At 41.8% G+C, this 26,538-nt stretch overlaps 1 protein-coding gene and 1 long non-coding RNA gene across 4 annotated transcripts in view; both read left to right on the forward strand.

The window, feature by feature from the left end:
- KLHL29 (kelch like family member 29) overlaps positions 1–26,538 on the forward strand; it is a 391,592-nt gene that overhangs the window by 255,218 nt on the left and 109,836 nt on the right. The gene's annotated exons all lie outside the window — the stretch shown is intronic.
- On the forward strand, positions 812–13,447 carry LOC132591881 (uncharacterized). The gene is made up of 2 exons (XR_009557295.1): positions 812–9,794; positions 9,846–13,447. It is a non-coding gene; the product is annotated as an uncharacterized LOC132591881 (long non-coding RNA).

The raw sequence follows: 26,538 nt of genomic DNA on the forward strand, positions 1-26,538 counted from the left end.
TGTGTGTGTGTGTGTGTGTGTGTGTGTAACCTCTCCAAGCACAAATATTTGCTCGGAAATTAAAAAACAAAAGCATACTGCCTTTCCTTACTGGAGAGCAACTATAATTCAAAAAGTAGCTAGTCATGTCCGTTACGTACCTGTGTCCCCCTAGGGGTCTCCTTTTCATTAGCACAGCTGTCTCTTTTTGTTTAACATGGGAGCTGAATTATGAACCGCTCAGAAAATCTGTATATGGTACAGTAGTCTGCTGTGTGGAGAAACCTCTCCATTAGTTATTCAGCTCTATGCCTTCACAGTGGAAAAGAATGTAAAATCTGAAAACTGGCCATTTGGTACTATAGATGGCACAGAAATTCAGTTGTTGTTGTTTTTAATGAACTCCTCCCCCCCCCCCCCCAATGTTCATAACTTTTGGTTACCGTATCAAAAAAGTCACTCAAACTAGCAGCAATTATTACATTCTGACAGTACATTCCATCTGCTAATGACAGCTCAATTTAAATATTCCCTCAAAACACGGTTTGATGAATTGGAAATAAGTTGCAGTCTCCTTCCTACATGGCTTCAGTTAGCAGTTTCGTGGCAACCATAGATTTACTGTAATATTTGAAACGGCAGTATCTGATTAGCTCTTGCCTTCCAAACCAGGTGCAGAAGCAATGGTTTTAAGGTGGGTTCCTGATTCTGGTTTTGGAAGCAAGCACTAAGCATAGCTTCTTGATGCAGAAAGAAAGTTGTCTCATGTGAGCCTGTGGCTTATTTCCAGTTAACCTCAAAAGCAGTGGAACTTGAGACTACAGGTTACTTCCTTTTGTCTCTTCTGAGCATAACTTCCAATCAATTTCATTGGCTGATTCCAAGTTCATTTATGAAAGAAAGTTCTCTAGCCAGTATCGCCACACCATTCATAACCTTCTAAGCAGTGTTTTTTTTTGGGGGGGGGAGAGTGGGGGAACTCACCACAAAGTTTGTTTGTTTAATGCAGGCCCAGTCACAGTGCCATTCCACACACACACACACACACACACACACACACACCGGGCCGTGGCTAGATGTAAGATGTGATTAATAAGCTAAATCAGACAATGATCTGGATCAGAAATGGCCACAACTTTATTGATTACAGATATAGGTGGATTTTTGGCTAAGGCATTGGGTATATATCCATTGCAGCCTCGCCCCCAGACAATAATAATAATAATAATTAAAAAAAATTTACAGTAAGGGAACTCAGTCCCCCCTGAATTCCTGCTCAGCCCCCCCCCCATTTATAAGCCTCTATAATGTCATCCATGTTGGGTGGGATTCACCCAACAAGTCCCATCTGTGAAAGCCTTGCACAAGGGCAACAGCTGACACAATGGGACTTCACTCCCCATCTCCTCCTTCTATGCGCCCCCCAAATAGACCTAAGGGGTTGGGAGTACCCGCAGAGCAGCTCACGGTGGGGGGAGGAGAGTTCTGTCTCCGCACATTGCAGTGCTTGTGTGTATGGAATGAGTCAGGGTGATGCTGAAATCCTCCTATTGTCTTTCCCAGCCACCCCTAACCTGCAAATGCTGCAAATGCATTTATTTAGTGGTAAATTGAACCTCTAAAACGGTAAAATTGTCAGTAAAAGACAAAGCTTAAAACAGGTGCTTTTTAAAACAACAACACCAAAATATAAATAAACCAACAATTAAGCTAAAAACAGATTCAGCCATGTGTCAACTTCTGCATGCCTGGATAGGCTTGCTAAAACAAAATTGTTTTTAACAGGCACCAAAAAGAGTACAGTAAAGGCACCTGCCTGGTGTCTGTAGGCAGGCAGGGAACTCTAAAATGTAGGTGCTACCTTACTAATTGCTTTCGTGCAAGAGCAGAACAGGTATTATGTAGCACCTGCAACACTTCCAGTTCGGCAGATCAAAGCAACTGAGTGGGTAGACACGCCTTTTATTTTAACCTAGCTTGTTGAAAGGATCATGATTTTTAAAAGATGGTTATTCCTCCCAAGCTGCTGTAGGAGAGAGAAGCTGAGTGCTAAAGGCTTTCCCTAAGTAGCTGTTTAGATCTACGGAGACCCTCCCCCAGCTGGTGTTTTGTGGTGTGTTATAGAACCATAGAATTGTGGAGTCGGAAGGGATTCCAAGGGTCATCTAGTCCAAACCCCTGCAAATATGAGAAGCTGCCACATACCTTGCTAGATGTTGACCAGTAAAGCCTCAGTTACATAAGCCCAGGTGAGGGAGACCTGGCTTTGAAACTTTAAACACAATGCAGGGTGCCTTTTATTATTATCTGGAGTTTTTTGTTCACAGGAAAAGTCATAATACTGTATTTCAGTTTCGCTTGTTCATACATACCATCTGCCCCTCCTGCTTGCAGTATTTGTCTTCTTCCTAAGATGATTTTCACATTGGTATCCACACCGGAATCCACTGGCTTGTATTAAGCTAATTTCATACATGGCTCAGTGCATTGCCTGCTCTTTCTGAATATTTACAGCTGGTTTATTAGATAGGCTTTGTCTTAGGTTATTGCTGCTCAGGGGTTTAGCTGCTCATTTTATATTAGCCATGTGTCCTCATGTGGAAATATCCAGGCATACCCCTCAGCACAGATGTCTGTGTTCTAAATGGGGGGGGGGCATAATTTATTACCCATGCAAGGTTAATACTTGCACCATATAATCCAATGTAACTTTGTGATATTACCTCTACCTAAGAGTCCTGTATTCCTGATTAAAAAGTGCCAGAGGGGAATGTATGCTACGCAGCCACTTATCTACCCAGAGTTTTCAATTTCACCTGCTACAATATTCCATTTCAACTCCTGTTTAGAATTTTCCAGCTGAAGTGAAATATTTGCTTCTGCTTAGGGGGTGGCAGGCCAGATTTCCGAGAAATTATATTTGGCCTCCCTTCCCCTGTCTCCGGCCAGAAAATAGTTTCCTTCACCGAAGTGCCATTCACAAAATACTGATTAGCTGCAATGAAGACTTGTCTATAAGAGTATCAGTGTCAAACCTTGCCGTATTTTCGTCACAGACCAGCATATGATGAAACCATACGGTACAGATAAACTGAACAAATAAGACTTAAAACAGGTAAGGGGTTAAAAATCAGTAGTTAAAAGGTGGTTGTATCATACATAACTTAAAACGAGAGAAACAACAGCAAACGGTTAAAAGCAACTATAAGGGAGGGAGTGTGAAGGAGGAGCACAGGTCTTGCATTTTGGCCCTAGTTTGTGGCACAAACCATCCTTCGACAAATACCCATCATGGCAGTGCAAACTCTAGCAACTTGAGTATACTGTATAACATCTGGGTTTTCATCTTGAAGTAGCAGGGAAGGTACTGTTTAAAGTTGCTCTGTGCTCTCGTATTTAATATTACTGGCTTCCTGATGTAGTTTTCACACCTCCAAATAAAGGTGCTTGGCTGTAAGCTGCAAGTAATTCCAGCCCTCTCCTTCCACAATATTTATTTATTTAAGTGCAATGTTGTTGTTTTTAAGGGGTATGGAATGCAGTTGTATGAAATGGCTCTGTGAAATAGCTCGATAAAGTAAAATTTCACAGATGGTTGGCATGAAGGCTCAAGTATTAGATCCTTAGTGTTGAAACAGCAGTGAACTGGGGAGAGTCTGAAGGTGTGGGTGTGGGGTTTTTTTTTTTAATGCAATCATTTAATAATATGCTTACGCACTGGTGCAAGGGCAGAGTTTGCCACTGTTGATGCCATTTAAAACTTTCCTCTGCGCCCCAGCTTTCACATGCCAACGAAATGCCTATGGCGTCATAGCCACAAGCCACCATTTTCACGGGAGAAGGTCAGTCATAGTACAGTGGTGCCTCATTTCTGGAACATAATCCGTTCCGGAAAACCATTCAAGTTCTGAAACATTCGATGACAGGGGTGCAAAGGGTGTGTGTCTGCAAAATCAATTGAGAAAATGGAACAACACATAGCGGAAGCTGTTTGATTTCCGAGGCGCCTTTGAAAACGGAAGCGTTTACTTCTGGGTTTTCGGTGTTTGGGTTCCAAAACATTCATCAACAGGAACATTCAAGAACCAAGGTACCACTGTATATGTTTCAGAGATATGTGAGAGAGCAGACTAGAAAATTGATATGGGAACGCTTGTATAAATAGTTTAAAAACAAACACGCATAGAGCCTCGTACAAATCTTGCCTCCCCTGAGATCCCTTTTTTTTTTTACTAGAAGGTGAATGGCACTCTTATTTCAAATTGTGCTGGGTTTACTCATAATGGGGCAGTATTTAAGAATGTGGGGTTTTCCTACATTTCCTCTGACATGATGTTCTTATAACTAGCCTAGCCACGTGGCTTTCTTCCGCCGTGATTGCAGTGCATGGATCATAACTCCGCAGTAGCAAATAATATTCTCCAAATAAAATGATAACAGGTCTGGCCTGTTATCTGACAACATAAAAAATTAAACCCTGCACCTCAGGGGCACCACTTTCATGAAGCTGAACCAGGTTTCAATGCATATTTAGAGCATGACACACTTTCCCCCCAGACTAAAGAAATAGGATCTGCTCAGGTCTTTCAGCTTGAGACAACATCATTCCCCCCTTGGATACCGAAAACATTGTATAAGTAACTGATAAGTTTTTTAAATGTTCCTATTCCTTACATGTGTTTAGCAAACAGCAAGTAGGCTCTTTCTCCCTGCCCTGAGTCTGAGTATGTTGAGAGAGAGGAATATGATTCCTGACCCCTTGTGCCATTGACCAAACTTTGAGAACATCATAAGAGTCCTGAGATAGATGATAGATAGATAGATAGATAGATAATACAAGTTATCTGTAGCCTGTTTAAAACTAGGCTGGGAAATTGATACAATAGAACTGCTTCAGCATGTGTACTTATAATCGTGCAACAATCAATTTTTGTTGTTGTTGTTCTGTTTTGATCAATCCTTCCCTGGCCGATGGGCTCATAGTGACTATTTCCAGTTGCCTTTTGTCTAAATGTATATTTGATTTCCTTTGGTATCTGTGATATTGTATTGCTGTTAACTATCGACTGAATGATTGCTGTTGTATCTCAAATGTGCTGATGCCAGAATTCTGTGATATAAATAAACTTCCACCGGTAGCATCATTATAATAGCACAAGCTGCAGAAATTTATGGAAAGAACAGATTAAATGCTTAGACTTAAATTCTTCAGTGTGCAACGCGGCTTAAATTGCTGCGTCTGAATTTTGGGTTGCTGAATCAGGTGGAAAAAATCAGACTGACACATCGCTTGTCTGTGCATTTTTACCATGATATATTACTAAAAGAAAAAGCTCAAAGCCTGTCATTGATAATTCTGGCTAAAAATTTGAAACATTAATTATTAAGATCTGTAGTTTCTTCTCACAATGGCCTGGGAGTCTGGTGCATATGTCAGAGTGAGGACATGTAACATCAGTATATATGTAGCGTTGTAGCATAGTGCATCTTTATGTATGTAATAAAGCACTTGCTGTATAACTGTATATATATATATCAAAGCAACAGGGAGAAAGACCGAGAATTTGAGAGTAATATTTCTTGAACTACTTAGCATTTAACTTAACATGACATTTAGATTAAACAACACCCAGGATCACGTAAGATGCTTTATTATTCCAAGGCAGAAACCACAACAAATAATTGCAAATAAGGGGTATATCAATTTGTTTCTGAAAATAGCACTCCCTTGTTGCCTGGCTTATACATTGAAATGGCTGTTGAACAGTCTGCACAGAAACACATATCCAACTTGGATGCTATTGCTTTGGTGCACTGAGATGTTCAACCTCATCTTTCTAACACTACACAAGAGGGAGCCAGCATGGTATAGTGGTTAGAGTGTCAGACCAGAATTGGGGGATCCTGGCTTCAAATACCCACTAAACTATAAAGATTGCTGCGTAACTTGAACCGGTGACTATCTTTCAGCCTAACCTACCTAACGGGGGTTGTGCAGAGAAACAGAGAAGGAGAAATATGTGCTGCCTTGAGCTCCCTGTAGGAAAGGCATGGTAAGGTAAAAGTAAAGGATCCCTGGACTGTTAATCCAGTCAAAGGCGATTATGGGGTGCAGCGCTCATCTCGCTTCTCAGGCTGAGGAAGCCAGCGTTTGTCCACAGACAGCTTTCCGGGTCATGTGGCCAGCATGACTAAACTGCTTATGGCGCAACGGAACGCCGTGATGGAAGCCAGAGTGCACAGAAACACCGTTTACCTTCCCGTCGCAGCAGTACCTATTTATCTACAGTGGTACCTCGGGTTACGAACTTAATTCGTTCCGGAGGTCCGTTCTTTACCCGAAACTGTTCTTAACCTGAGGCGTGCTTTCATTAATGGGGCCTCCTGCTGCCGCCACACTGCCGCCGCTGCACGATTTCCATTCTCATCCTGGAGCAAAGTTCTCAACCTGAGGTACTACTTCCAGGTTAGCGGAACCCAAAGTGTTTGTAACCCAAGGTACCACTGTACTTGCACTGACGTGCTTTCAAACTGCTAGGTTGGCGGGAGCTGGGACAAAGCAACGGGAGCTGACCACTGTCACACGGATTTGAACCGCCGACCTTCCGATCAGCACGTCCGCTTCAGGATGCGTCTTTTCAGGATACGGACATGCCGAACCCGAAAGTCCCAGAACGGTTACTTCTGGGTTTGGGGCGCGCATGTGCAGAAGCGCTAAATCGTGCTTTGCGCATAAGCGCCAAATTACGTCACACACCTGTGCAGACGTGGCGCTTCAGGATGTGGCCTTTTCATGTTGCAAACAGGCCTCTGAAACGGATCCTGTTCACAACCAGAGGTATCACTGTACATGAAGATGCCTGGCTGTGATATGCTGCAGTAAAACTGACTGATCTCTTTCTACCTCATCAACCCAAAGCATGTCTGGGATTACCAGCCAGGACTCCTGACTCTCGTACTGTAGAGATTAACTTCCCATGTGAAGGAATAGATTGTTAGAGTCTCTGTTACACTCGTGCATGACATCAAGTGAGTGAGAGAGATGACAATGCCTCCAGGTGGGCACTTAAGGAAAGCTCCAGCAATTTAAACAATCAGATCAATTTGCCTTTCTCATCAGTAAATGCTATGAGTGGAATTCATAATGTACCGTAAAATAGAAAATTTTAGGAGGGAGAGGAAGAGAGAGAGAAATTATCCCAGCACTTAGAGAAACTCTAGTTGATAGTTTTCGGGTCCTGACCATACACTTTAAATAATTTGCAAGAATGTGAACCAGCTTATGCATCTGGAAAAGTCTGTAAACAAAGATGCCAGGCATAAATGTGATGCATTATTTATAAAGAGCCAGCTGTGGGTTATGAAAGCCAGGTGAATCTCTGACGGTCAAAGAACAAATTGGGAGATGAGGGCAGGACTTGTGCAAGGCACCATCCATCTGAACAGCATGACAGTGGTCATCACTGAAGATAAAAATATAAATGGTAACATATAAAATATAAGTGGTAATTTAAGCTTGTGGTGGCAGTGTGGCAATCTTGTCCTTTGTTATATGCCATGGGTAGGCAAACTAAGGCCCAGGGGCTAGATCCGGCCCAATCGCCTTCTAAATCTGGCCTGCAGACGGTCCGGGAATCAGTGTGTTTCTACAAAAGTAGAATGTGTCCTTTTATTTAAAATGCATCTCTGGGTTATTTGTGGGGCCTGGTGTTTTTACATGAGTAGAATGTGTCCTTTTATTTAAAATGCATCTCTGGGTTATTTGTGGGGCCTGCCTGGTGTTTTTACATGAGTAGAATGTGTCCTTTTATTTAAAATGCATCTCTGGGTTATTTGTGGGGCCTGCCTGGTGTTTTTACAGGAGTAGAATGTGTGCTTTTATTTAAAATGCATCTCTGGGATATTTGTGGGGCATAGGAATTTGTTCATTATTTATTTTTTCCCCAAAATATAGTCCAGCCCCCCACAAGGTCTGAGGGACAGTGGACCAGCCCCCTGTTGAAAAAGTTTGCTGACCCTTGTTATATGCTATCAGGAACCAATAATTTTACCACTTTCTATCCTCTTGGCAGAATGTTGCAGGTGACTTACTGTCTCCATCCATAACAGGCAACATGGTGCCCTTGACTCCTATGAAGCCCCAGGCCACAGTAGCCAGGATTATGGGAATTGTAATGCTAAAAACATCTGGAGATACCACATTGGCCACCCCTAGAGTCTGCATGCACACAATCGTATATTATTATATTATTATTATTATATTATATTATATTATATTATATTTTTATATTATATTTTTATATGCTATCTGTTGTTATCACATAATTCAAGGTAGCATTCATGGGGGTTTCCAGGCCCTCTCCCTTCCAGGTGTTGACCAGGCCCATATCTGTGCAGTTTCAGTGAGGGCCTTTCAACCATGCCCTGGGACTTTTAACATGAGCTATGTTTGAACTCAATTAATGGAACAGAGTGTACCTCACATTCTCTCTGTGCTCTAGGAGTAGTCAAAAGCAGCCTTAGGGTTCAACAAAGCTGCATATAAAATGACTCCATATTTAATGAAGAAGCAGTTGTCCGGAGCAATTTAATATTTAATGAAGAAGCAGTTGTCCGGAGGAAAACTGGACATTGAAGCACACTTCCCTCTTCAACAAGAGTATTGTTTGCTGCTGCTCAAAGCACAAGTACGTAGAGAAATAACTTGGCACAAAGTATAAAAACAACAACACGTTCAGACCGATGGGATAATGGTTGCTAGGTTGGTTTTTATTTTTTATTTTGTTAGAAATACGATGCAGTATTCCTCCTACAACAGGTCCCCTGGTTGGTGGTTTGGGGTCAAACACAAGGGGAGGAAAGTATTAGTAGTTTGGGGTACAGCAGAGAGGAAAGAGTAGAAGTGGAGAACCTGTGGGTCTCCTGGTGTTGTTAGCCAACTAGTCCATCATCCTCAATGGTTGGCCACAATGGATGGAATCTTAATAACATCTGGAGTGCCAATGGTTCTCCACTCCTGGGACAGAGCCTTCTTTTCACAGGGTGCTCTAAGGTTCCATGGCGTAACTGATGGTGCTTTATTAGTACTTTCTGCAGTTTACAATTGATGTCACACCATCATGATAGTTTTCCACTAAGAGGAGGGGAAAATAGTACTATACGTTTAGTCTATCTTATAAAAATCAACTTGGGATTTTTATGAGGAAAAACAGGACACAAATGTTGTGAATAAATAAATATTATATCCCCACTTGAAAATAAAATCCATTCATTTCTATGTAGGACTTATTTCTGTGTAGTTAGGATACCACCATTTCTCTCTCTCTCTCTCTCTCTCTCTCTCTCACACACACACACACACACACACACACACACACACACACACTTGCATGCAACCCACACAAGTGCAGGAATGTGAAAATGTCGAGCAGGTGCATCTACTGGAACAAGGCACAGATCCTGGTCTCTCCACAACAAAAAGCACTTTGATTTAACTCGACAACCTCAAAATCTGCTCCATGTCGCCTCTTGAGCGGAATAAATAATTCAAAATGGGGAGACCGGGAAACCTAAATGACAATTTGGAAATATCAAGTGGGTTGGATTGAAAGTTGATGATGATGAAAGGGTGGCTTTTTACCCTTCTCAAGAGTCTGAAAGCTGGTGATATGAAACTAGTAAACTGATTCCTTTACAGGTGTTAATTATCAGTGCTCTAGCAATTCATCTTTTAACAACCTTCTAGAGTGATAATCTAAACAGCATTTTGAAGGACCTTTTTGTAGTCTTTAGCTTTTTGTATTGTTACCAGAAGAGTCGGACACGACTAAACAACTAAACAACAACAACAAATTGTTACCAGAAAGTGCTAAATCATAAAACGCTGTGGAATATGGAAGTGGTTGTATATGTCTTCATATGGTTTGAGATTAGCTGGTCTGAGGGAGAACTGGATACGCTTGGGTCATTGCTCTTAGCCGCCACAACACAGCATCTTCTGTCCTGCTCACTTTTGCCTAAAGTGGATTTGCATTGCAGGCAGCGTCAGTAGCAAGGACTGAGCAAGCAGTAACATCAACATAGATTTTTGTATTCCATATCATGCCATCTTTTCCCTTTATTTGTGGTTCTGAGCCCAAGTGCAGAACGAGGAACACAGGAAATTCCCAGGCAGAGACGATCTATGAAATGACTGTGTTTTTTGTCACTAGGAAAATACAGGTTTCGCAAAAAGGACATTTAGTTATTTGGCTTGGAAAGGAAGGGAAAGAGGGGCACAATTCTCCGTTGTGTTCTGACTACAGAAGAGAAGCAGCCAGAACTGCGTTTCAGGCTTCCATCCATCTGCTTCCCTCTGCTGTCTCCCATCCTCCCTCCCACCCAGTTTTCTAATTTTTGTGCCACTTTAATTATGATAAGCAGAGGAGCATGACAGGCGATCTCTTTGTTATGACAGGTGTGTTGGGTCCTTGGATTTGGAATGCATACTTAATGTCTACATTCCTCCTGTTGCGCACAGCTGAGGAACACTGTTGAAAGAGACAGACAGAGAGAGGTTGCAATCTCTGGAGGTCCTCTTTCCTCACCTGGATGACACTCAAAATCAGGAGGACAAGCATGTTTTTCTCCTCACCTTCCAAACACTGTCACTTGAGGTACTCTGAAGTGAAACTTTCAAACCTTGTTCCCATGTTAGTAGGAGATGTTGGGGTGCTTTCATGTTGTTCAAAGGCTTCTGCAGTTGTTGAGGCATGTTGACAGTTTAGCTGTCTTCAGGATCAGAGTGCCAGGCATCTCCCGAGTCATTTGCATCTACAAGGTCACCTGGCAAAAGGAGCGCCAGACAAGTTTGCCATTTCCCAACTCTCTGGGTCCTCTTTGCGTGAAGCACATGAGTGATCTGTTTCCTAATAGCTAGCAACCTGTTGGTAAATGAAGAAGCTGGCTTCTTGTTTTGAATGACTTTCCTGGCAATGGTGCTTCAGATGACATTTCCCTCTGTATCTAATGATGCGAATTCTCTTTCCTAATGGTTGCAATGATGCATTGTTTTCTAAAGGCCACTTGGTGTGATTATATATACACTTGAGAGAGCAGAGGATCAAAGAGATATTTGGAAATGATTAAAGAAAAAAGAAACCACTGCCACCAATACAGTGGCATAATTATTTGGTACGCATCCATGGCATCATTAGCCCAAATCTTTGCAATTGTTCTCCAAAACCTGAAGACAGAGGCAAAACATTTCTGCCAATGTCAACATAGTTTGATGAGATAATGGCGGACTCTCTTACTTCAGCTGTCAACCAGCTTCAGTTAAGGGATAGATAATAGCTATTTCTTGTGCCAGCATACAATGCATTTTAGAGAGAAGGAAGATGATACCTGAGGGTGGGTACTTAAGCAATCAATTTGCCTTCATAGGTTTCTATAGTTAATTGGGAGTCATACTGCACCATAAAATAGAAAGCTTTGGAATGGAGGAGGGGCCGGAGCTGTTGAACACTGTGTCCTGGTGGTTGAAGGTAGGCAGAGCATAGAGCGACTCAGTATCAAATTGGAATTTATTTTTTTTAAGTCTATATACAGATATAAGGCAGATCTTGGGGACTGTGCACACCCCTACTACATGTTCCCAGCATTTGGATTGCCTCTGAGGCTAGTTTGTAGTTCAAAGTTCAAATGTCTTGGGAAATGGAGGACACTTTTACAGAGCTGGTGCTGATAGGTGATTTTTCAACAGCATAGCCAACTTTTCACGGTGGAAAGACACCCAATAAATACAAACATTTGTTCTCTGGTTCTGAAAACAAGAGTTCAAGTAGGGGGGTTCCACTTATTCGGTCTAAGTCAGGCATAGGCAAACTGGACCCTCCAGATGTTTTGGGATTACAACTCCCATCATCCCTAGCTAACAGGACCAGTGGTCAGGGGTGATGCGAGTTGTAGTCCCAAAACATCTGGAGGGCCCAGTTTGCCTATGCCTGCTCTAAGTTTAGCTTGCATTGGTTTAAGTGTGAGGTTGCAAAGTTAGCGAAAGGAACAAATGCCGTAAAAATGGCTTCTTACTGAGAAAGCAGAAGTAACCCACTTCTCTCTACTGCCCCATCCACCGTGGTATGCACATGTTCTGTGTTCAAGCTTACGTAGGCTGGAAAACTCTTGTGCAGTAATGTGTGAAATGTTATTCTACTAATAAGCTGTCATGAAGAAATTAAGTATCTGTAAGCTTGAGAATAAGCTGCCTTGCAGCTGACCCACATCCGAAATTCCCTAAGGGGTTTGAATAGCATACTGGGTATTCATTTCAGGACACACTTACTCGGTGGATCGTTACCTTTCATATTTGTTGCTTTTCAAGTATTAAGATACCTAAGAGGTTTTTTTATTTGTGCATTATATATTGCAATTATTCAGAAAAAGACAATTTCATTAGTGTACTTGATGATGACGACAACGACATTATGATTTTATGATACGAGGGTACTTTTATGATATTGTAGAATGAACACTTTTTGTCAAGTCATGTTCTTTTATCTTTTTGATGTTATTTTTAATTTTGTAATCAGTAATCTTATACAAATATTTGAATAGGAGCCTTTTTAAAAGCTAGCAGAGCAATAACAAACAGTAATCTATACGAGCCAGTATGCTGTGACATAGGGCTTTATATTATCATAGCCAAAAGCTGGGCACAGAGATTCTGACCATTTTGGACAGACTTAGTATCAGGGTTTCCTTGGATTCAGGGAGTAGTTTCTTTGTTCATTTGGGACCTACCACCTTGACTCTTCTTTTTCCTGCATTCATGATTTTGGAGAGTGGTTGTTTTATTCAACTTTAATATTGCCTTTTGACTCAAGGTACTTTTTGTTGGGTCAGGTGATGCTGCAAAGAGAAATAGCTTCAAAGAACGTGGTGGGTATTTTTTTCCCCCGACTGTGAGATAACCAGCCTCATATAACCAACATGCTTAAGTCTAATTAATGCATGAAGGGGTTAATACCATAGAATAAGCTGTCCTGCCAGGCTTAGCTAAGTCCACTTCCCCTCACTTTGGGAAGAACTAGGTAATCAGGCTTTTGTTTTTCTTCATTTTCATAGCTGCCAAGTTATCCCTTTTTTTAAGGGATTTTCCCTTATGCTTAATAGGCTTCCTCGCGAGAAAAGGGAAAACTTGGCAGCTATGTTCATTTTATCTGAGAATCTCAATGGGTGGAGAGGTTTTGAGCTAGTTGCTGCATCTCAGACCGCATGGCTCTCACAAGCCACTCTTGAGTTCCTATACCAATAATTTTGCAGATAGCAGAAAAAGGCGTTGGCTGTATTGAAGAACCCGTTTTGTGACACACGTGGCCTTGGGTGGTTGTCCAGTTTGCACAGCGGTATAACACAAATGTGTACTTCTCGTTTTCATATTTGCAAAGGCGATTTAAGTCTGGTTCATGATTGAAAGCAAAACAAAAACGTCTGAAGTGTCCGTCACCTCTAAGTGTCACACTACATGTATAATGCACCCCATGAAGCAAGCATCCATATGTATGATGCCCAAGGTTTCTTCAACCCTCCCCTTGCTTTTTCAAGGTGGAAAAATTTGAAATAATCAAATATGTGCCCTTTATGTTATACATGAGAAACACATTATATAATACCTGGTGTCTTCTTTCTGGCACCTAGTTAGGAAATTTTAACTAATGTTAAATGGCTACCTTTATTCACACAGCAAAGGCCAATATGCCAAGAATAAATTATTTCACTGTCAATGTTTTAGTCAGGACTCTTAAACACAAAATATATTCAGGCTGGTCATTTCAAGCGCTCCTCTTATCGGTATTGTGCTTTCTGCTTGGCATTCATTATCCTCTTATCTCACTGCCGTTTCTCTCTGTAGAGAGCTAAATGGATTGATTACTTTTACTGCTGTATTGGTCAGGATGTGCAATGAATTCTCTTCAGCTTTACGGCTCATTTATCATCTCACCCCCACCACAACACACATCTTAAACAGTTTGTTCCCCTTGTATACACTGTGAATGATTAGCGCAGCTGTGAATCCAAGCAAAGGATCACACTAATAAAACATTATTATTACTTCTTTACATCTTTACCAAGAAGACACTGGCTTTCTTTTTTAATCATCATCCTAATATACCTTTAAAATCCCTTTAAATTATGCAGTTCATTATTTTTTTCAAAACAATTTGTGTTTTTGAAATTGGACTATTTGTAGATGGGAAAAGCCAAAGCTATGAGTCATAAAGAAGGCTGATCGCCGAAGAATTGATGCTTTTGAATTATGGTGCTGGAGGAGACTCTTGAGAATCCCATGGACTGCAAGAAGATCAAACCTATCCATTCTTAAGGAAATCAGCCCTGAGTGCTCACTGGAAGGACAGATCGTGAAGCTGAGACTCCAATACTTTGGCCACCTCATGAGAAGAGAAGAATCCTTGGAAAAGACCCTGATGTTGGGAAAGATGGAGGGCACTAGGAGAAGGGGACGACAGAGGATGAGATGGTTGGACAGTGTTCTCGAAGCTACGAACAGGAGTTTGACCAAACTGCAGGAGGCAGTGCAAGACAGGAGTGCCTGGCGTGCTCTGGTCCATGGGGTCACGAAGAGTCGGACACGACTAAACGACTAAACAACAACAACATGAATCAAACTTTCATTGCACCTTCAACCAAGTGAAAGTTAATTAATTAAAGGTGGGAGTTGGACAAATAAGTGGTCGTCGGTATCACAAAGCTGACATCAAGCCCAAGGAGAGGGCATTTAAAAAATGCCCAGTTGTTATTGACACATTACAAGAAAATGGTTGGGGGGCGGCGGAAGGTACTTGCACCATCTTTGTTGCATTTTTGGTCTACTCAAAAGTGCGATTACACAATAAGCACAAAAAATTCAGAAGCATCTGCTCCCTGGTATCACCTCTATATTGGGGTAGTCAGGGGTCAGCAAACTTTTTCAGCAGTGGGCCGGTCCACTGTCCCTCAGACCTTGTGGGGGGGCGGACTATATTTGTGGGGGGGGGAATGAACGAATTCCTATGCCCTACAAATAACCCAGAGATGCATTTTAAATAAAAGGACACATTCTACTCATGTAAAAACACCAGGCAGGCCCCACAAATAACCCAGAGATGCATTTTAAATAAAAGGACACATTCTACTCATGTGAAAACATGCTGATTCCCGGACCGTCCGCGGGCTGGATTTAGAAGGCGATTGGGCCGCATCCGGGCCCCGGGCCTTAGTTTGGGGACCCCTGGGGTAGATAAACTGTGGCCATCCAGATTTTGTTTGATTTCAGCTCCCAACACGGCCAGCAACATCTGAATGGCCACAGTTTAGACACCTCTGGTCTTCAAGTTTTTCACCATGAGAGAGATGTATGGGGTTGGTCATCTGTACATGAAGGGCAAATATGTCGCTTTGTGTTTCCTGCCCTCTCTCACACACACACAGAAACAGGCATGGCCCAGTGCTGTGTAATATCCAAAGTCGCTGCAAGGGTATCAAATGGCATAATGTGGTTAAAATTCAAATTTTAATTCTAGGTTGATTTTTCTCTGGAAGAGAGCAGTCAAACAGATGCAATACAATTGTGATCTAGAAGTTTTGTTGCAGGAGCTCCTCGTAGGAATTCGTTGAACATAGGAATTATTAACTCAAGTTATGGGAATACAGAGCAGATGGGAGAAGACATTGTGCAGGGACAGAGCACATACCACACATAAAGATTCCTGCTGTCTCCAGGACAAAACATTCCTGGTAATGGAGGCTGCAGGAGACTCCTATTCATTAAGTATGGGATGGGGGGGGGGGCGGCGGGTTATTCCATCTTTCTTCGCAAGACTTCAGGGCAGCTAATAATAATAAATAAAATCACAAAACACCATATAAGCTACAGGGAATGAAACTAGTAGAAGTTAAAACAGTAATCAAATCCTAGAGATTGATGCCATTAATCCTCAATAATACTGGAGGCATTCTAGATCTGACTGATTAAAAAAAAGAGTTTATTAGCTTTTTATTGAAACATTAACATCCACTTTTCTTTGATCAATTATCATCATTTTACATTCATCATACGCTTATAAATACTCCCTTGGGGGCAATATGTTTGCTGTACAGAGATACAGTATGGCTTTAGTAATTGATTTTCATATGTAATATTTATACGATATACATTTCATATGGCATTAATTGTAAATTGTAAATGAAGTTGGCATCACTAATTTTTTGCAGTTCAGATAGCAAAGAGATGGGGAGCCAAGGCCCAGAGACCTTATTTGGCTCTCCAGGCCTCTTATCTGACACTTGAGACCAGGGGTCCCCAAACTACGGCCTGGGGCCGGATGCGGCCCAATTGGCCTCCCAATCCGGCCCGCGACGACGCCCGCCGCTCGCTGCCGCCACCCGCTCTTACAACGCGCAGCGCGGCGGCGCGCTTCCAGGTCGGAAAAAGCGCCGGAAATCGTTTGTGCGCATGCGTATGGGCCTCTCCCGACCCAGAAGAGGTCATTTCTGGTGCACTTCCGGGTCGGGGGAGGCCCATACGCATGCGCACAAACGATTTCTGGCGCTTTTTCCGACCTGGAAGCGTGCCGCCGCGCCAGTAAGCGCCCGTGCGCATGCGCACGGGCACGCACTCCCCCGCCCGCCGGCCCGCCGCGCGATCGGCGCGGTGGGAACCAGCCCAAAGCCCAGTAAGTCTGGGGACCCCTGCTTGAGACTCTCCCCAGGCCATGAACCCTCCTGAGCCCACACCCTTCACAAGTTAGTCATGCTTGCAACTCTCTTCAAGTGTTTTTGCCTGGCTGGAATGTGTCTTTGAATTCTAATAATGCTGCTTACTTGCTCAAATAGAGGTGTGTGTAGAAACCAGCCTACTGTACAAAGGTGAATTCATGGTTCTGGCCTTACCCACCCACTACTGGCACGTGACAACCCCCCCCCCCCAAGTTTGCCCAGAAAGGAATGTGGTTCTGAGACTGGGAAAGGTTCGCCATCCTTGAGATAGCATATGGATGCTGGTTGATCTGTTGAAAAGGTTCCATGGAAAACTATAGTTGCACCAAATGCCTAGAGCCTGAGAACTGCGACACCGCAGTAGGAAGGAGATATTAATTGCAACACGTTTATTTTTAAGGGGAGAAAACAGATGCTGGGTGATTCTTGCAAAGATTGCATATTGCAGAAAGCACCTCTAAACCTTTTATCCTGTGGAGGTTCTATTTTCTAATTAAAATCTTAGTCCAAACAGACCAAAGAAATATTGATTTCAGGGATGGGCTGAGGAAAATGTGAGAATATATGTGTGTGTGCAAGATAAATGCCTTAAAGCTACAGACACAGACAGGATGGTTTCCTGCAGCATACGGTAGCCTACAAGGACAGAAGTTATCTCAGAAAGCAACCATAAACATTGGCTGGCCTAAGAATGCAAACCATCTGCAAAAACTAAAAAAGGATGCTTCCTGTATCCAGGAGGCAGACGTTAGTTCTGCCAATTTATTTACCGTGCTACATATGAACAATTGAAGAGGAAAGAGGATATTAGGTTGCAAAGCTTTGTTGGGTTAGTGACTGTAATCTTGCACTTAGCTTCATGTGTTTAAATCTAATTGAAATCACTGAAATTCAGTGGTGCATTTTTATATGTTAGGTAGGAATATAGCCACAGATGAAAGGACGCAGGCTGGTTTCTATGTGCCCATTGCACAGTTTTAAGAATTGAGATATTAAACGAAGGAGGCATAGCTGACGGTACTTCCACCAGCTAAAGAGCCAAGGATAAGTATTTCTGCTTCCAGGTGCAAAACAAAGGAATGCATTTATTTGGCCATGGAAAACAGCTTAAATGGCTTTCGTCACAAGTGTTTTCTGCCTGTCCTTGCCAAGGAATCTGGGGGCAATGGACTGAACTTGTACCTATGTAAAATGCAGATTAATAACAGCTGCCTCTGCCGGATTGAACCATGGGTCTTCCTAGCCACTTCCATTGGTGCTCAGCTGACCAAATGCCCCTAGGAAGGCTGCAAGGGACTGAGCTTTCCACCTGGCAATCAGAAAGGTACAGTATTTGCTTCTCTATGTGGAGACTGCATTTAGCCATTGCAGCAAATAACCAATGATAGACTTGTATTTCCTGGTAAGCACTTATTTTTTGGCCTTTTTGGTAATGACCCTTGTGGCCACTGGAGAACCCAGTTCCTTACCCCTCATTCATTTGCAGCATTTTCCAAAATCTCAGTTCCTCCACTTTGGTCCCCTGCTTCTTTCTTCTGGGATTAAATACAGAATCAGAAAATAAGGTCTTGGCTCTCTTCAGAAATGTCATTTGTTCTCTGTGATAGTACTTGATTTCCTGGCAACTTTTGCTCACCTTTTTGTAGTTGAAAATGCAGGGCACTGCTGTGTCCCAGTGACCCCATCACATTGTCCTGCCAAACCGAAATTCTCTTTGATTGCATGAAGCAGGAAGAGTTGCTAAAAGATGTAGTCGCCAAATTTTACCTGCAAAGAATGTTTAATATTTATCAGAATATTCATGTTTAAAAATTTGAAAAGCCCCTAGGATAAGTTGTGGGCATCTGGATTTAGGAAGAGAGAGGAGATGGGCCATGTGCAGGATTGGTCTGGAGGTTTTTAATTTTTTCACAAATGTTGCAATGGCTTTTTAGGCTGGAGAAATGATTTCCCAGCCCTAATAGCCTTCAGTGTTATTTATGTGGATGTGATTAATAAATAGCGCTTGGTACCGACTGCTTTCTGGCAATGATCAAGCCTCGTGAGCACCAGCGACTGCATTCATCTGAATGGCTGTACTTAAAAATAACAGAACTTTTGTGTACGCTTTTAAACAATTAACTGTAGTATCAGCAGTGACAAACACAGCTTGTAAATACTGCAAACACTCAGTAGATTTCTCTTGAGATGTTTCCTTGTTACAAAAGACAAATAGGCTGAAATTGGCATTCTGCTATAAAACCTACTCCCATTTCCACTATGAAAAAGGTCTCATTCACCTTCATTTCAGACCAGTGTTTCCTCTGAAACACTAACTTAAGAGAATAATGGCAGCACCATGTTCTGTTTTCCGTACAGCTGTCTGGGAGAAATACTTTATACTGTGCAAGTTTCACCAGAACAAAGAAGCATAATAGCTTCAAATCTCATACTGTATGTCAGGGAGGAAAATGTTTTCCAACTCTGACTGCTTCTTAATGATTCATTTTTTTCTTTAAATATGCTATCAATGAGATAGGAAACATTTAATTTGTGGTTTGCATTTCGGTATTGCTCAAATTTAAATGCCAGAACCATGGCGCCCATCAGTTGCTTACGTGTTGTCAGAGCTTAAAACTAACAAAAGTTAATATAGTGTGGGGTGCCTGTCTGTCTGTCTGTCTCTTTCTGACACACACACACACACACACACTTACACAAACACACACAGAGATGAAAATTGCTGACCATGAAAAGCTTCATAATGCCTGTCAGGATTATGGTCTAATTGAAAATGCCTTCCTTCGTGTTTGTGGAGGCTGTTGCTAGAGACAGAGGAGATAAAATTAATGTCTAGCAACAAAGAGTTTCATTATAATCTGCTGGATTTGGGCTGCATTTCTTTGCCTGTTTAAGCATCGCAGATTTCAGGTGATTGAAACCAGATGATAAGCTAGATAAATTTATGAAGGTTGCTTTATTACTTCAGTCCTGCACCTCAGATGTTACTTTAATTGCATGATTCGTGACCCTATGCTTTGTTTCGTTTTTAGTTAAGAACAAGGCAAGAAGCTTCCTAATTTTCATTAGGACCAATCTTTCCAGAATCACAACCATAATTGTCCCATGTGGTAATCACTCATAGAAAAAAAATGTTCCAAGTGGTGCCAATGAGAGGCTCTTTCTCTCCTCTCCTCTTGTTTTAGAAGGACAACTGCTGCAGCAGGAACAATTTTTTTGGGACGGGGTGGTGACTAGGGAATTTAGTCTCAACCCCACTACTGTGGTCCTGATTAAAATAGCTTCTCATGCCTGGCATTTTATTTTTAAAACAGTAACCAGGCGTGCTTGCTAATTCCCCTATTAAAATAATGTTTAGTTTACTTCTCTTATACTTGCCCTCTTTTGGGATTGTGGATTTCCATATTTCTTTGCAGCTTTAGAGCTTGTGTGGCCACTGAGAGGAGACAGGGTGGACATATATTAGAGCAGGTCTTCAGTTTCTTCAGAATTAGAATTCAACAGAGATTTTGAAACCGAGAGGCCTAGATACTTATCAAACACAGAATAATTAAGTAAAATACATTTTTACTTCTGTGTTTAAGATGAGTTTATTTTTTTGCCACTGCCATGTCAGAAGCAAAGTGAATACAAGCCAATTCCTTCATCTTTCACCCTGATGGTAACTTTATTAAAATAACTGATACTGATATCTTCTCTAAAATGCTTTTACTGTCTCATTTCTCATCTTTGTTACACAGCATATAGGTATGTTATCATGTAACCCTTCTATAATTGGCACCTCAATCTCCGCTTATGCTTGCAACCATCTAATTTGAAAACATTTCACTTTTGCTTCATCCTACTTACCAGATAAACTCTTAATAATTTTTTTTGTTATACTGCTGCTTCACAAGAAGTAAAAGTTAAGTTCAAAACATGAGGAAACACTGAATGTTGTATCCAATAAAGTCATGCTCAGAGTACACCCATTGATTTCATGAACTTAGGCAGGCATCCCCAAACTGCGGCCCTCCAGATGTTTTGGCCTACAACTCCCATGATCCCTAGCTAACAGGACCAGTGGTCGGGGAAGATGGAAATTGTAGTCAAAAACATCTGGAGGGCCGAAGTTTGGGGATGCCTGAACTTAGGCATGGCGACTGATAGGCCAGGCCGCATCTCTCAGAGATTGGAATTTAGTCCATGGACCTCCAATGGGTAACCTTCTACTGACAGAGGATTGGGAATAACATGTCTCAGTTCTGCAGATCTATGTGACAGAACTCCTTGCATACAGTACTCAAAAAGTTCACTGAATGACTTTGGCTAGCTCTGCCCTGTCCCCTTAGCCTAACATACTTCACAGGTTTGTTAGGGTGAAATGGGGAAAGAACCATGCATGCTTCCTTGAGTTTCTTGGAGAAATGGCAAGATATACGTGTAGTAAACAAATGATCGAATGTATACAGTACGGCCGTACCTTGGAAGTCGAACGGAATTTGTTCCGGAAGTCCATTCGACTTCCAAAACGTTCGAAAACCAAATCACAGCTTCTGATTGGCTGCAGGAAGCTCCTGCAGCCAATCAGAAGCCACGGAAGCCCTGTCGGACATTCGGGTTCCAAAAGAACATTGGAAAACTGGAACAATCACTTCCAAGTTTGCAGCGTTCGGGAGCCAAAACGTCAGAGTTCCAGGGCTTTTGGGATCCCAGGTATGACTGTACATCAGTTCTGGTGATGGAGGATCTATCTGTCTAAGAGAAGAAAACATGAAATGTATATAAATACCCACTGCTCTGAAGAATTATTGAGTTGGGGGGTATCTTGTCCAACCCCCTGACGCTGATGCAGGAAATCGACCAGCAGCCCTGGTAGGTGGTCATATAACCTTTGCTTACAAATCTCTTAACAATGTGGTGCCCACCAGCTTCCACGGCAGCCTGCTCCGCTTGTACCATCAGGAAGAACTTCCTAACGTTTCATCTAAATCTCTTGTGATTTGAGCCCTGGATAAATTTGCTCCATCACCCACCCGACAGCCTTTCAAGTATTTGAAGATGACTACCCTGTTGCCTCCTGATGGGATTTGTTCTCTAGGGCCCTTACTGTCTTTGTCACTCTCCAATGGACACATTCCATAGGACGTTGAGGATGGGGCAAGAAAGGGAGCGAGAGATTGCGCCGAGCAGGGTTACTGCCCAATGTTTTATAAATATCACCAGCTTACCTCATGAAATTGTCATCAGTGCTAACTAAAGGTAATATGATAGCTCTCTGAATTAGCACCTCTGAATGTCAGATGTCTTGTTAATGTGTAGAAAGACTGATGTTATTATTACTACTTAGTGGATTGAAGCAAGCAGGAGAAACCAAAGCTGTGGAAGCCTTGTACTCCCTATCAAAAATAGGGTTTCTCGGCAGCCACCTCTGAAGTTTTCTTTTTTTCCTTCCACTTATAACAATAATATAAAATTCACTTCTGAATGTCTTTGTGTTGAAGAGACATGGGTGGGTGACTTGTTTGCTCTGCAAACGTCACTATAATAGCTGCAACTAGGGATGTCAGAGAATTTTGACAAAAATGAAAACTTGGAGTGGAAATAGACAATGTTCACTTATTAATTCCATGTTCAGAATGGAAATCAGTCTAGCAAATACAATTGGTATTTACTGTTGTTGCTGTTGTTTTCAGTCCACATATGATGCATAATGGTACATCAAACACCTAATTTGCATTTTGTTTCCTTTGCACTGAAATGAAGGGTGTGGAATAATGTGATTAATTTTGCCTTAGCAAACGGTGAGGCGAACAGCATACAGCCAACTCCCGATTTAAGCGCATCTGAATGACACCTGATCGCACATATATGAACGGCACTGAACCCAGAAGTAGCCCCAAAATGTCATAAAAAGGTCAGAGGGGGCTTAGGGCGCTCTGCCAACACACAAGGGGACCCAGAACGGAACCTCCTTGCAAAATGTGGGTTGCCTGTAGTTTTTGTCAGAAGCCCTCGGAAACAGTGCTGCAAGTGACAAATGGGAGGTGGGCCAGAAATCCATGCCTGCTTACGTTCCTAGCTGCAAATCACATTGCTTCAAAACTAAATGCATACAGAGCTGATATGCAGAACAGACCTCTCTCCACAACAGGATTTCATGCACTATCAGGTCTCCCTGTGTTGACCAGCCAAAGTATAAAAACTGATAAGAGGTCTATGCCTATTAACCAATATAAAGTACAAATGATTTGATTTTGTTTACAATTTTAGTTATTAAATTTGTTAGAATAATAATAATAATAATAATAATAATAATAATAATAATAATGTTTATATGTTGCCCTAGCCACTCTGGGTGGCTTCCAACAAATTAAAACATAAAACACAGTAAAACATCAAACATTAAAAACGTCCGTATAGAGTGCTGCCTTCTGATGTCTTCTGAAAGTCAGATCTTGCCCAGAGCAACCAAAAGCGACTTTCAACCAACCAGACAATAATCCCAATGTGGATATATTAATACCAAGAGGGAAAATAATACATTAAAAACTTCCCTCACATTTCTAAAAGGCCACACATACTTAAAGGTCAAAAGCCTGGCTATAGAGGAAAGTTTTTGTCTGGGGAGAGTATTCTGCAAACAGGAAGCCGCAGCAGAAAAGGCCAGGTTCTTGTGTTGCCAGCCTCTGGACCTCTAGTGGAGAGGGGACACAAAGAAGGGCCTCAGATTATTATCCAAGGGTCTGGATCAGTTCAAATGGGGAGAGGTGGTCCTTGAGGTATTGCAGTCCTGAGCCTTTTAGGGCTTTATAGATCAAAACTAGCACTTCGAATTGGGCCTGGGAGCTAATTGGCAGCCAGTGAAGTCAGGCCAATATTGGTGTTGGGCCGGGATTGATCAATTTGTATTGTCCAGTATTGTTCGGTAATTAGCAAAAACTAACCACCAATGTCTGAAATCCTTCTTAATGTTGTCCACATAACAAAACTAGGCTACATCAAACATACACATACCACCATATCTAGGAAATTCTCTACAAATGTCTTCTCTTCCCCCTCTTTTTTTTTTTTTTAGAAAGGCTTTAAATCCACAGTGATTCTTCTTGTAAGTTATCCGTAGGTAATAGCATTGCATGAAGAGAAGGGGGGAAAAGATTTTGCTTTTGTTGTCACTGGAAGTCTGATGCTGTGGTTTTCTAACACACATAGTGCTTCATCTTAGAAAGCCTGGGAGACTCAAGCGCTTGTACAGAGTACATTAAAGCTAGTCAGGCTGTTTGGAATGTGAACCGCCTCTTCAACTAAGAGGGGAAGGAGGGGCTATGCCTGTCATTGTCTCATGAACCTGGGGCTTTGATTGATCTGTTCAAATATTAACGTGTCTGGTGGGTAGCCCAGAATGTCCGCCAGGCCTTTCGATATATAAATATTCATACACCAACATCTGCCACAGCTGCATATTTACTATTCTGGTTTTTTGTGTGTGGGAAGAAGTAGTCTCTTTGAGGAAGTTCCAAAGGAATTGAGAACTTTCTTTTTTTATGTCATTCAAGAAGCCCTGTCAATATTGGGTTTGAACACCTTTTTTCCTTGGATGACAAAGACATGAACCATTGCAATGCTACTGTTACAATATATTTGGATCTTTTGCTGGTGTGTCTTCCTTACAAATTTGCAAAGCCTTTTGCATCGCATCTCTCTCATCCCTCAGATAGCATCACCTCAACCTCTTTACCACTCCATAAATTATCTCCTGAGGAACATTGTTCTGGCAAAAATTATCTCATCAAATCATTGAAAGAAACTATTTCTTGTTCCCCCCCCCCCTTGCGGTTAGGTGCATTTTCATCTTTGAAAATTTCCTTAGATTCCTAGTATGTGCTTGTCCTAGTAATAGGGTCAGTCTGGGGTTCCTTAGGATCCATGCTAGCGAGTGAAACAATCCAGTATGTCATGAGTCCTGTCAGGGCTTAGGGTTTTGTTGAAGTTCTATCCTCTCATTCCAGAAACCTTTCTCCGATTTCAGCTGTGTTGGAGCTGAATATACTTGGTTACTTGGTATGAGGAAATGACACACTGCACACATAGAAAGGCATTATATTTATTATTGTTCCACTTGCCTCAAAGGCGAGGCATTGAAAACAGATTCAAGATCCAGTGAGTCTTGGCATCACTTAACAAGAAAGATGGTACATTAACTTCTGTCTGGTTTCTTGAAGCATTATCTTGCCCATTCTGTTGCTAAAGCTCCTGCTGTGCCTGCCACTTTTGCTATAGTTGCAACAAATGTAAATATTACCCTATATAAGTGATTTGCATTCCTATCCACAAAGCAGTGAAGCCAAGTACTTGGATTTAGCACACTTCAACAAGGCAAAACTGGCTTAAGTCCAAGCTCTGCTCCTCAGAGTATGTGTCAGGTGGTTACTGTTGTTTCAAGAACAAGGGAAGGAAGAGAGAGTTGTCTTCAAAATCATGGTATCTCTTCATACCCAGTGCTTGAACTTTTCAAGTTGTTATGTCAAATCAGCATGGCTGCCAAGTCTTCCGTATTCCCCGGGAAACCCCCGTTTTTCCAGCCGTTTTCCGCTGGCAGCCCGGATTTTTAAAAAACCTCATAAATCCCCCGGATTCTTACCAGCCCGGGGAAGCTCCTTCTGCGCATGTCTGGAGTCTCTGGACATGTGCAGAAGCGATTTCTGGCGCTGCGGCCATTTTGGAAATGGGCAGAGCATGTGTAGAAGCGACTTCTGATGCTGCTCTGCCCAGTTCCAAAATGGCCGCAGTGCGACTTCCAGTGCAAATCCCGGATTTTTCAATCTGGGAGTTGGCACCTATGCAAATCAGACCACTGGCTAATCTAAACAAGTATAGACTTTTGCTTGCAGAACAGAACTTCTCCTTGCTGTTCACCCACATGCAGCTTCTCTCCTCCTCCTGAGCAGATTTTAGGGGTGCGGGGGGATCTGAAGAGGGTGGAGAAGAAGAGGGAATCATATAAGATGAGGTGAAATCAATTACCGGTATAGCCACAGGCATGGATACCCATTGCCTATTCTAACCTGCAGAGGCCTTCCTTAGTCAGTTGAACTATCTACAATTCAGGCCATGTAGTACCCTGCTGCTTTTATAAAGCTACACACAATTCAGGTACCATTAGAAAGAGTTAGATCTGAGTGAGTGTTCATCTGACGGCTTCATCATGAGCCCAATGTGATCTGAAGGCCACTCATCCTGCATCTTGTCACTCAGCTTCCGTGATGAGATTCAGCTTTTACAGGTGAAACTCGGAAAATTAGAATATCGTCGAAAAGTGCATTTATTTCAGTAATGCAACTTTTTATTTTTTTATTTTTATTTTAATTTTTACAAATTCTTTTGGAAATTCCACAGTAATAAAACAAATAGTTACAATAATACAAAAATAAACATCGCTATTACATTTCATTAATTGCATTCCATTTATAATTGACCTCCCTAACGACAAATAATTACAATTACAACAAATAAAGGCTTGGCATATCTTGCTTTGCATGTCATGCATCTATCTCATATATTGGTTTCACCTTTTAAGTTGCGTTACTGAAATAAATGCATTTTTCGACAATATTCTAATTTTCCGAGTTTCACCTGTATTCAGCATTTCTGGTGTTAATATGTTCTGGGGGTTTTTTTTGTATAATCTCTCTCTCAACCTACTCAAGATTCTGTTTCAGCCTTTTAGCAGTTTAATATCATGAGGAATGTACCAGATGATCCTAATTGTGCTCTGCTGTGGTGTATTACTACCTTAGAAAATGGTGAAGAGGAAATAACAAGCAC

The sequence above is a fragment of the Zootoca vivipara genome, chromosome 3 (genome assembly GCF_963506605.1).
Source record: "Zootoca vivipara chromosome 3, rZooViv1.1, whole genome shotgun sequence".
NCBI classification, from domain to species: domain Eukaryota; kingdom Metazoa; phylum Chordata; class Lepidosauria; order Squamata; family Lacertidae; genus Zootoca; species Zootoca vivipara.